The sequence below is a fragment of the Polyodon spathula genome, unplaced genomic scaffold (genome assembly GCF_017654505.1).
Source record: "Polyodon spathula isolate WHYD16114869_AA unplaced genomic scaffold, ASM1765450v1 scaffolds_3020, whole genome shotgun sequence".
NCBI classification, from domain to species: Eukaryota; Metazoa; Chordata; class Actinopteri; order Acipenseriformes; family Polyodontidae; genus Polyodon; species Polyodon spathula.
The window spans coordinates 1-7,358 of NW_024474484.1; the positions used below are offsets into that span (position 1 = coordinate 1).

Here is a 7,358-nt window from a genome sequence, read left to right on the forward strand (position 1 = left end):
TTGCACAGCATAGCAGCGTGGCCAGACTATTTGTAAGGCGCAGTCCGCCAGTTTATGTTTCGTTTTGCTTTTGGTGTTGTGTGTTTTTGTGCTTTGTTTTGTTTCCTCCTGCTTAAATTGCACGTTTCCCCTCTGGAGGCTGCAGCCAGTTCTTTTGGAGCCTGCATGTGCTTGGAATTCTGCACCCACCTTTGAATCCCCCTGTGCCGACCGGGCCGGGGGGCCCCGGGCAAGGGCCAAGTCGCCATCGCTTCTCGGCCTTTTGGCTAAGATCAAGTGTAGTATCTGTTCTTATCAGTTTAATATCTGATACGTCCCCTATCAGGGGACCATATATTAAATTGATTTTTGGAATCTGGAGATGGAACAGGGGCTTGCTCCGTCCACTCCACGCATCGGCCCGGTATTGCAGTGCCTCCGGGAACGGTGCACACCTTTCTCTAACGTTGGTCAAAGTCAGATCTGGATCTCCTCCTGTGGGCGCTTTGTCTACCCCTGCTGGAGGGGAGGTGCCGGTGTTGATGCAAGTTTTCCCGCCGTTTTACTTGTTGTTGTTGTTGTTGTTGTTGTTCTTTTCTCCTTTCGTTGTTTTCTCCTTTCTTTCTTTGATTCTCACGGGGTGATGATGTAGACAGCAGCAGTCTGTTTCCTGGGAGCATGCAGCTAACCAGACAAGTGTGGTGGAACACGTCCCTGTGCCCAGGTCCTCAGCCTGCCAGCCAGCCTGCCAGCCTGCCAGCCTGCCAGCGAGGCACAGTTTGGTAGTTACCCAAGTCACCTTGCACAGCATAGCAGCGTGGCCAGACTATTTGTAAGGCGCAGTCCGCCAGTTTATGTTTCGTTTTGCTTTTGGTGTTGTGTGTTTTTGTGCTTTGTTTTGTTTCCTCCTGCTTAAATTGCACGTTTCCCCTCTGGAGGCTGCAGCCAGTTCTTTTGGAGCCTGCATGTGCTTGGAATTCTGCACCCACCTTTGAATCCCCCTGTGCCGACAGGGCCGGGGGGCCCCGGGCAAGGGCCAAGTCGCCATCGCTTCTCGGCCTTTTGGCTAAGATCAAGTGTAGTATCTGTTCTTATCAGTTTAATATCTGATACGTCCCCTATCAGGGGACCATATATTAAATTGATTTTTGGAATCTGGAGATGGAACAGGGGCTTGCTCCGTCCACTCCACGCATCGGCCCGGTATTGCAGTGCCTCCGGGAACGGTGCACACCTTTCTCTAACGTTGGTCAAAGTCAGATCTGGATCTCCTCCTGTGGGCGCTTTGTCTACCCCTGCTGGAGGGGAGGTGCCGGTGTTGATGCAAGTTTTCCCGCCGTTTTACTTGTTGTTGTTGTTGTTGTTGTTGTTGTTGTTCTTTTCTCCTTTCGTTGTTTTCTCCTTTCTTTCTTTGATTCTCACGGGGTGATGATGTAGACAGCAGCAGTCTGTTTCCTGGGAGCATGCAGCTAACCAGACAAGTGTGGTGGAACACGTCCCTGTGCCCAGGTCCTCAGCCTGCCAGCCAGCCTGCCAGCCTGCCAGCCTGCCAGCGAGGCACAGTTTGGTAGTTACCCAAGTCACCTTGCACAGCATAGCAGCGTGGCCAGACTATTTGTAAGGCGCAGTCCGCCAGTTTATGTTTCGTTTTGCTTTTGGTGTTGTGTGTTTTTGTGCTTTGTTTTGTTTCCTCCTGCTTAAATTGCACGTTTCCCCTCTGGAGGCTGCAGCCAGTTCTTTTGGAGCCTGCATGTGCTTGGAATTCTGCACCCACCTTTGAATCCCCCTGTGCCGACCGGGCCGGGGGGCCCCGGGCAAGGGCCAAGTCGCCATCGCTTCTCGGCCTTTTGGCTAAGATCAAGTGTAGTATCTGTTCTTATCAGTTTAATATCTGATACGTCCCCTATCAGGGGACCATATATTAAATTGATTTTTGGAATCTGGAGATGGAACAGGGGCTTGCTCCGTCCACTCCACGCATCGGCCCGGTATTGCAGTGCCTCCGGGAACGGTGCACACCTTTCTCTAACGTTGGTCAAAGTCAGATCTGGATCTCCTCCTGTGGGCGCTTTGTCTACCCCTGCTGGAGGGGAGGTGCCGGTGTTGATGCAAGTTTTCCCGCCGTTTTACTTGTTGTTGTTGTTGTTGTTGTTGTTGTTCTTTTCTCCTTTCGTTGTTTTCTCCTTTCTTTCTTTGATTCTCACGGGGTGATGATGTAGACAGCAGCAGTCTGTTTCCTGGGAGCATGCAGCTAACCAGACAAGTGTGGTGGAACACGTCCCTGTGCCCAGGTCCTCAGCCTGCCAGCCAGCCTGCCAGCCTGCCAGCCTGCCAGCGAGGCACAGTTTGGTAGTTACCCAAGTCACCTTGCACAGCATAGCAGCGTGGCCAGACTATTTGTAAGGCGCAGTCCGCCAGTTTATGTTTCGTTTTGCTTTTGGTGTTGTGTGTTTTTGTGCTTTGTTTTGTTTCCTCCTGCTTAAATTGCACGTTTCCCCTCTGGAGGCTGCAGCCAGTTCTTTTGGAGCCTGCATGTGCTTGGAATTCTGCACCCACCTTTGAATCCCCCTGTGCCGACCGGGCCGGGGGGCCCCGGGCAAGGGCCAAGTCGCCATCGCTTCTCGGCCTTTTGGCTAAGATCAAGTGTAGTATCTGTTCTTATCAGTTTAATATCTGATACGTCCCCTATCAGGGGACCATATATTAAATTGATTTTTGGAATCTGGAGATGGAACAGGGGCTTGCTCCGTCCACTCCACGCATCGGCCCGGTATTGCAGTGCCTCCGGGAACGGTGCACACCTTTCTCTAACGTTGGTCAAAGTCAGATCTGGATCTCCTCCTGTGGGCGCTTTGTCTACCCCTGCTGGAGGGGAGGTGCCGGTGTTGATGCAAGTTTTCCCGCCGTTTTACTTGTTGTTGTTGTTGTTGTTGTTGTTCTTTTCTCCTTTCGTTGTTTTCTCCTTTCTTTCTTTGATTCTCACGGGGTGATGATGTAGACAGCAGCAGTCTGTTTCCTGGGAGCATGCAGCTAACCAGACAAGTGTGGTGGAACACGTCCCTGTGCCCAGGTCCTCAGCCTGCCAGCCAGCCTGCCAGCCTGCCAGCCTGCCAGCGAGGCACAGTTTGGTAGTTACCCAAGTCACCTTGCACAGCATAGCAGCGTGGCCAGACTATTTGTAAGGCGCAGTCCGCCAGTTTATGTTTCGTTTTGCTTTTGGTGTTGTGTGTTTTTGTGCTTTGTTTTGTTTCCTCCTGCTTAAATTGCACGTTTCCCCTCTGGAGGCTGCAGCCAGTTCTTTTGGAGCCTGCATGTGCTTGGAATTCTGCACCCACCTTTGAATCCCCCTGTGCCGACCGGGCCGGGGGGCCCCGGGCAAGGGCCAAGTCGCCATCGCTTCTCGGCCTTTTGGCTAAGATCAAGTGTAGTATCTGTTCTTATCAGTTTAATATCTGATACGTCCCCTATCAGGGGACCATATATTAAATTGATTTTTGGAATCTGGAGATGGAACAGGGGCTTGCTCCGTCCACTCCACGCATCGGCCCGGTATTGCAGTGCCTCCGGGAACGGTGCACACCTTTCTCTAACGTTGGTCAAAGTCAGATCTGGATCTCCTCCTGTGGGCGCTTTGTCTACCCCTGCTGGAGGGGAGGTGCCGGTGTTGATGCAAGTTTTCCCGCCGTTTTACTTGTTGTTGTTGTTGTTGTTGTTGTTGTTCTTTTCTCCTTTCGTTGTTTTCTCCTTTCTTTCTTTGATTCTCACGGGGTGATGATGTAGACAGCAGCAGTCTGTTTCCTGGGAGCATGCAGCTAACCAGACAAGTGTGGTGGAACACGTCCCTGTGCCCAGGTCCTCAGCCTGCCAGCCAGCCTGCCAGCCTGCCAGCCTGCCAGCGAGGCACAGTTTGGTAGTTACCCAAGTCACCTTGCACAGCATAGCAGCGTGGCCAGACTATTTGTAAGGCGCAGTCCGCCAGTTTATGTTTCGTTTTGCTTTTGGTGTTGTGTGTTTTTGTGCTTTGTTTTGTTTCCTCCTGCTTAAATTGCACGTTTCCCCTCTGGAGGCTGCAGCCAGTTCTTTTGGAGCCTGCATGTGCTTGGAATTCTGCACCCACCTTTGAATCCCCCTGTGCCGACCGGGCCGGGGGGCCCCGGGCAAGGGCCAAGTCGCCATCGCTTCTCGGCCTTTTGGCTAAGATCAAGTGTAGTATCTGTTCTTATCAGTTTAATATCTGATACGTCCCCTATCAGGGGACCATATATTAAATTGATTTTTGGAATCTGGAGATGGAACAGGGGCTTGCTCCGTCCACTCCACGCATCGGCCCGGTATTGCAGTGCCTCCGGGAACGGTGCACACCTTTCTCTAACGTTGGTCAAAGTCAGATCTGGATCTCCTCCTGTGGGCGCTTTGTCTACCCCTGCTGGAGGGGAGGTGCCGGTGTTGATGCAAGTTTTCCCGCCGTTTTACTTGTTGTTGTTGTTGTTGTTGTTGTTGTTCTTTTCTCCTTTCGTTGTTTTCTCCTTTCTTTCTTTGATTCTCACGGGGTGATGATGTAGACAGCAGCAGTCTGTTTCCTGGGAGCATGCAGCTAACCAGACAAGTGTGGTGGAACACGTCCCTGTGCCCAGGTCCTCAGCCTGCCAGCCAGCCTGCCAGCCTGCCAGCCTGCCAGCGAGGCACAGTTTGGTAGTTACCCAAGTCACCTTGCACAGCATAGCAGCGTGGCCAGACTATTTGTAAGGCGCAGTCCGCCAGTTTATGTTTCGTTTTGCTTTTGGTGTTGTGTGTTTTTGTGCTTTGTTTTGTTTCCTCCTGCTTAAATTGCACGTTTCCCCTCTGGAGGCTGCAGCCAGTTCTTTTGGAGCCTGCATGTGCTTGGAATTCTGCACCCACCTTTGAATCCCCCTGTGCCGACCGGGCCGGGGGGCCCCGGGCAAGGGCCAAGTCGCCATCGCTTCTCGGCCTTTTGGCTAAGATCAAGTGTAGTATCTGTTCTTATCAGTTTAATATCTGATACGTCCCCTATCAGGGGACCATATATTAAATTGATTTTTGGAATCTGGAGATGGAACAGGGGCTTGCTCCGTCCACTCCACGCATCGGCCCGGTATTGCAGTGCCTCCGGGAACGGTGCACACCTTTCTCTAACGTTGGTCAAAGTCAGATCTGGATCTCCTCCTGTGGGCGCTTTGTCTACCCCTGCTGGAGGGGAGGTGCCGGTGTTGATGCAAGTTTTCCCGCCGTTTTACTTGTTGTTGTTGTTGTTGTTGTTGTTCTTTTCTCCTTTCGTTGTTTTCTCCTTTCTTTCTTTGATTCTCACGGGGTGATGATGTAGACAGCAGCAGTCTGTTTCCTGGGAGCATGCAGCTAACCAGACAAGTGTGGTGGAACACGTCCCTGTGCCCAGGTCCTCAGCCTGCCAGCCAGCCTGCCAGCCTGCCAGCCTGCCAGCGAGGCACAGTTTGGTAGTTACCCAAGTCACCTTGCACAGCATAGCAGCGTGGCCAGACTATTTGTAAGGCGCAGTCCGCCAGTTTATGTTTCGTTTTGCTTTTGGTGTTGTGTGTTTTTGTGCTTTGTTTTGTTTCCTCCTGCTTAAATTGCACGTTTCCCCTCTGGAGGCTGCAGCCAGTTCTTTTGGAGCCTGCATGTGCTTGGAATTCTGCACCCACCTTTGAATCCCCCTGTGCCGACAGGGCCGGGGGGCCCCGGGCAAGGGCCAAGTCGCCATCGCTTCTCGGCCTTTTGGCTAAGATCAAGTGTAGTATCTGTTCTTATCAGTTTAATATCTGATACGTCCCCTATCAGGGGACCATATATTAAATTGATTTTTGGAATCTGGAGATGGAACAGGGGCTTGCTCCGTCCACTCCACGCATCGGCCCGGTATTGCAGTGCCTCCGGGAACGGTGCACACCTTTCTCTAACGTTGGTCAAAGTCAGATCTGGATCTCCTCCTGTGGGCGCTTTGTCTACCCCTGCTGGAGGGGAGGTGCCGGTGTTGATGCAAGTTTTCCCGCCGTTTTACTTTGTTGTTGTTGTTGTTGTTGTTGTTGTTGTTCTTTTCTCCTTTCGTTGTTTTCTCCTTTCTTTCTTTGATTCTCACGGGGTGATGATGTAGACAGCAGCAGTCTGTTTCCTGGGAGCATGCAGCTAACCAGACAAGTGTGGTGGAACACGTCCCTGTGCCCAGGTCCTCAGCCTGCCAGCCAGCCTGCCAGCCTGCCAGCCTGCCAGCGAGGCACAGTTTGGTAGTTACCCAAGTCACCTTGCACAGCATAGCAGCGTGGCCAGACTATTTGTAAGGCGCAGTCCGCCAGTTTATGTTTCGTTTTGCTTTTGGTGTTGTGTGTTTTTGTGCTTTGTTTTGTTTCCTCCTGCTTAAATTGCACGTTTCCCCTCTGGAGGCTGCAGCCAGTTCTTTTGGAGCCTGCATGTGCTTGGAATTCTGCACCCACCTTTGAATCCCCCTGTGCCGACCGGGCCGGGGGGCCCCGGGCAAGGGCCAAGTCGCCATCGCTTCTCGGCCTTTTGGCTAAGATCAAGTGTAGTATCTGTTCTTATCAGTTTAATATCTGATACGTCCCCTATCAGGGGACCATATATTAAATTGATTTTTGGAATCTGGAGATGGAACAGGGGCTTGCTCCGTCCACTCCACGCATCGGCCCGGTATTGCAGTGCCTCCGGGAACGGTGCACACCTTTCTCTAACGTTGGTCAAAGTCAGATCTGGATCTCCTCCTGTGGGCGCTTTGTCTACCCCTGCTGGAGGGGAGGTGCCGGTGTTGATGCAAGTTTTCCCGCCGTTTTACTTGTTGTTGTTGTTGTTGTTGTTCTTTTCTCCTTTCGTTGTTTTCTCCTTTCTTTCTTTGATTCTCACGGGGTGATGATGTAGACAGCAGCAGTCTGTTTCCTGGGAGCATGCAGCTAACCAGACAAGTGTGGTGGAACACGTCCCTGTGCCCAGGTCCTCAGCCTGCCAGCCAGCCTGCCAGCCTGCCAGCCTGCCAGCGAGGCACAGTTTGGTAGTTACCCAAGTCACCTTGCACAGCATAGCAGCGTGGCCAGACTATTTGTAAGGCGCAGTCCGCCAGTTTATGTTTCGTTTTGCTTTTGGTGTTGTGTGTTTTTGTGCTTTGTTTTGTTTCCTCCTGCTTAAATTGCACGTTTCCCCTCTGGAGGCTGCAGCCAGTTCTTTTGGAGCCTGCATGTGCTTGGAATTCTGCACCCACCTTTGAATCCCCCTGTGCCGACAGGGCCGGGGGGCCCCGGGCAAGGGCCAAGTCGCCATCGCTTCTCGGCCTTTTGGCTAAGATCAAGTGTAGTATCTGTTCTTATCAGTTTAATATCTGATACGTCCCCTATCAGGGG

At 52.1% G+C, this 7,358-nt stretch overlaps 9 non-coding genes and 1 pseudogene across 9 annotated transcripts; all 10 read left to right on the plus strand.

Annotated features, from left to right (window-relative positions):
* Positions 1–246: 246 nt before the first annotated feature.
* On the plus strand, positions 247–437 carry LOC121311146. Its single transcript, XR_005949103.1, has one exon. It is a non-coding gene; the product is annotated as a U2 spliceosomal RNA (small nuclear RNA).
* A 588-nt stretch (positions 438–1,025) lies between these two features.
* Positions 1,026–1,216, plus strand: LOC121311152. The gene has a single exon (XR_005949108.1). It is a non-coding gene; the product is annotated as a U2 spliceosomal RNA (small nuclear RNA).
* A 594-nt stretch (positions 1,217–1,810) lies between these two features.
* LOC121311153 lies at positions 1,811–2,001 on the plus strand. Its single transcript, XR_005949109.1, has one exon. It is a non-coding gene; the product is annotated as a U2 spliceosomal RNA (small nuclear RNA).
* Positions 2,002–2,592: 591 nt separating this feature from the next.
* On the plus strand, positions 2,593–2,783 carry LOC121311154. The gene has a single exon (XR_005949110.1). It is a non-coding gene; the product is annotated as a U2 spliceosomal RNA (small nuclear RNA).
* Positions 2,784–3,371: 588 nt separating this feature from the next.
* Positions 3,372–3,562, plus strand: LOC121311155. The gene has a single exon (XR_005949111.1). It is a non-coding gene; the product is annotated as a U2 spliceosomal RNA (small nuclear RNA).
* A 591-nt stretch (positions 3,563–4,153) lies between these two features.
* LOC121311147 lies at positions 4,154–4,344 on the plus strand. Its single transcript, XR_005949104.1, has one exon. It is a non-coding gene; the product is annotated as a U2 spliceosomal RNA (small nuclear RNA).
* A 591-nt stretch (positions 4,345–4,935) lies between these two features.
* Positions 4,936–5,126, plus strand: LOC121311148. Its single transcript, XR_005949105.1, has one exon. It is a non-coding gene; the product is annotated as a U2 spliceosomal RNA (small nuclear RNA).
* Positions 5,127–5,714: 588 nt separating this feature from the next.
* Positions 5,715–5,905, plus strand: LOC121311149. Its single transcript, XR_005949106.1, has one exon. It is a non-coding gene; the product is annotated as a U2 spliceosomal RNA (small nuclear RNA).
* Positions 5,906–6,500: 595 nt separating this feature from the next.
* LOC121311150 lies at positions 6,501–6,691 on the plus strand. Its single transcript, XR_005949107.1, has one exon. It is a non-coding gene; the product is annotated as a U2 spliceosomal RNA (small nuclear RNA).
* Positions 6,692–7,276: 585 nt separating this feature from the next.
* Positions 7,277–7,358, plus strand: LOC121311151 (annotated as a pseudogene; the record flags this gene model as incomplete).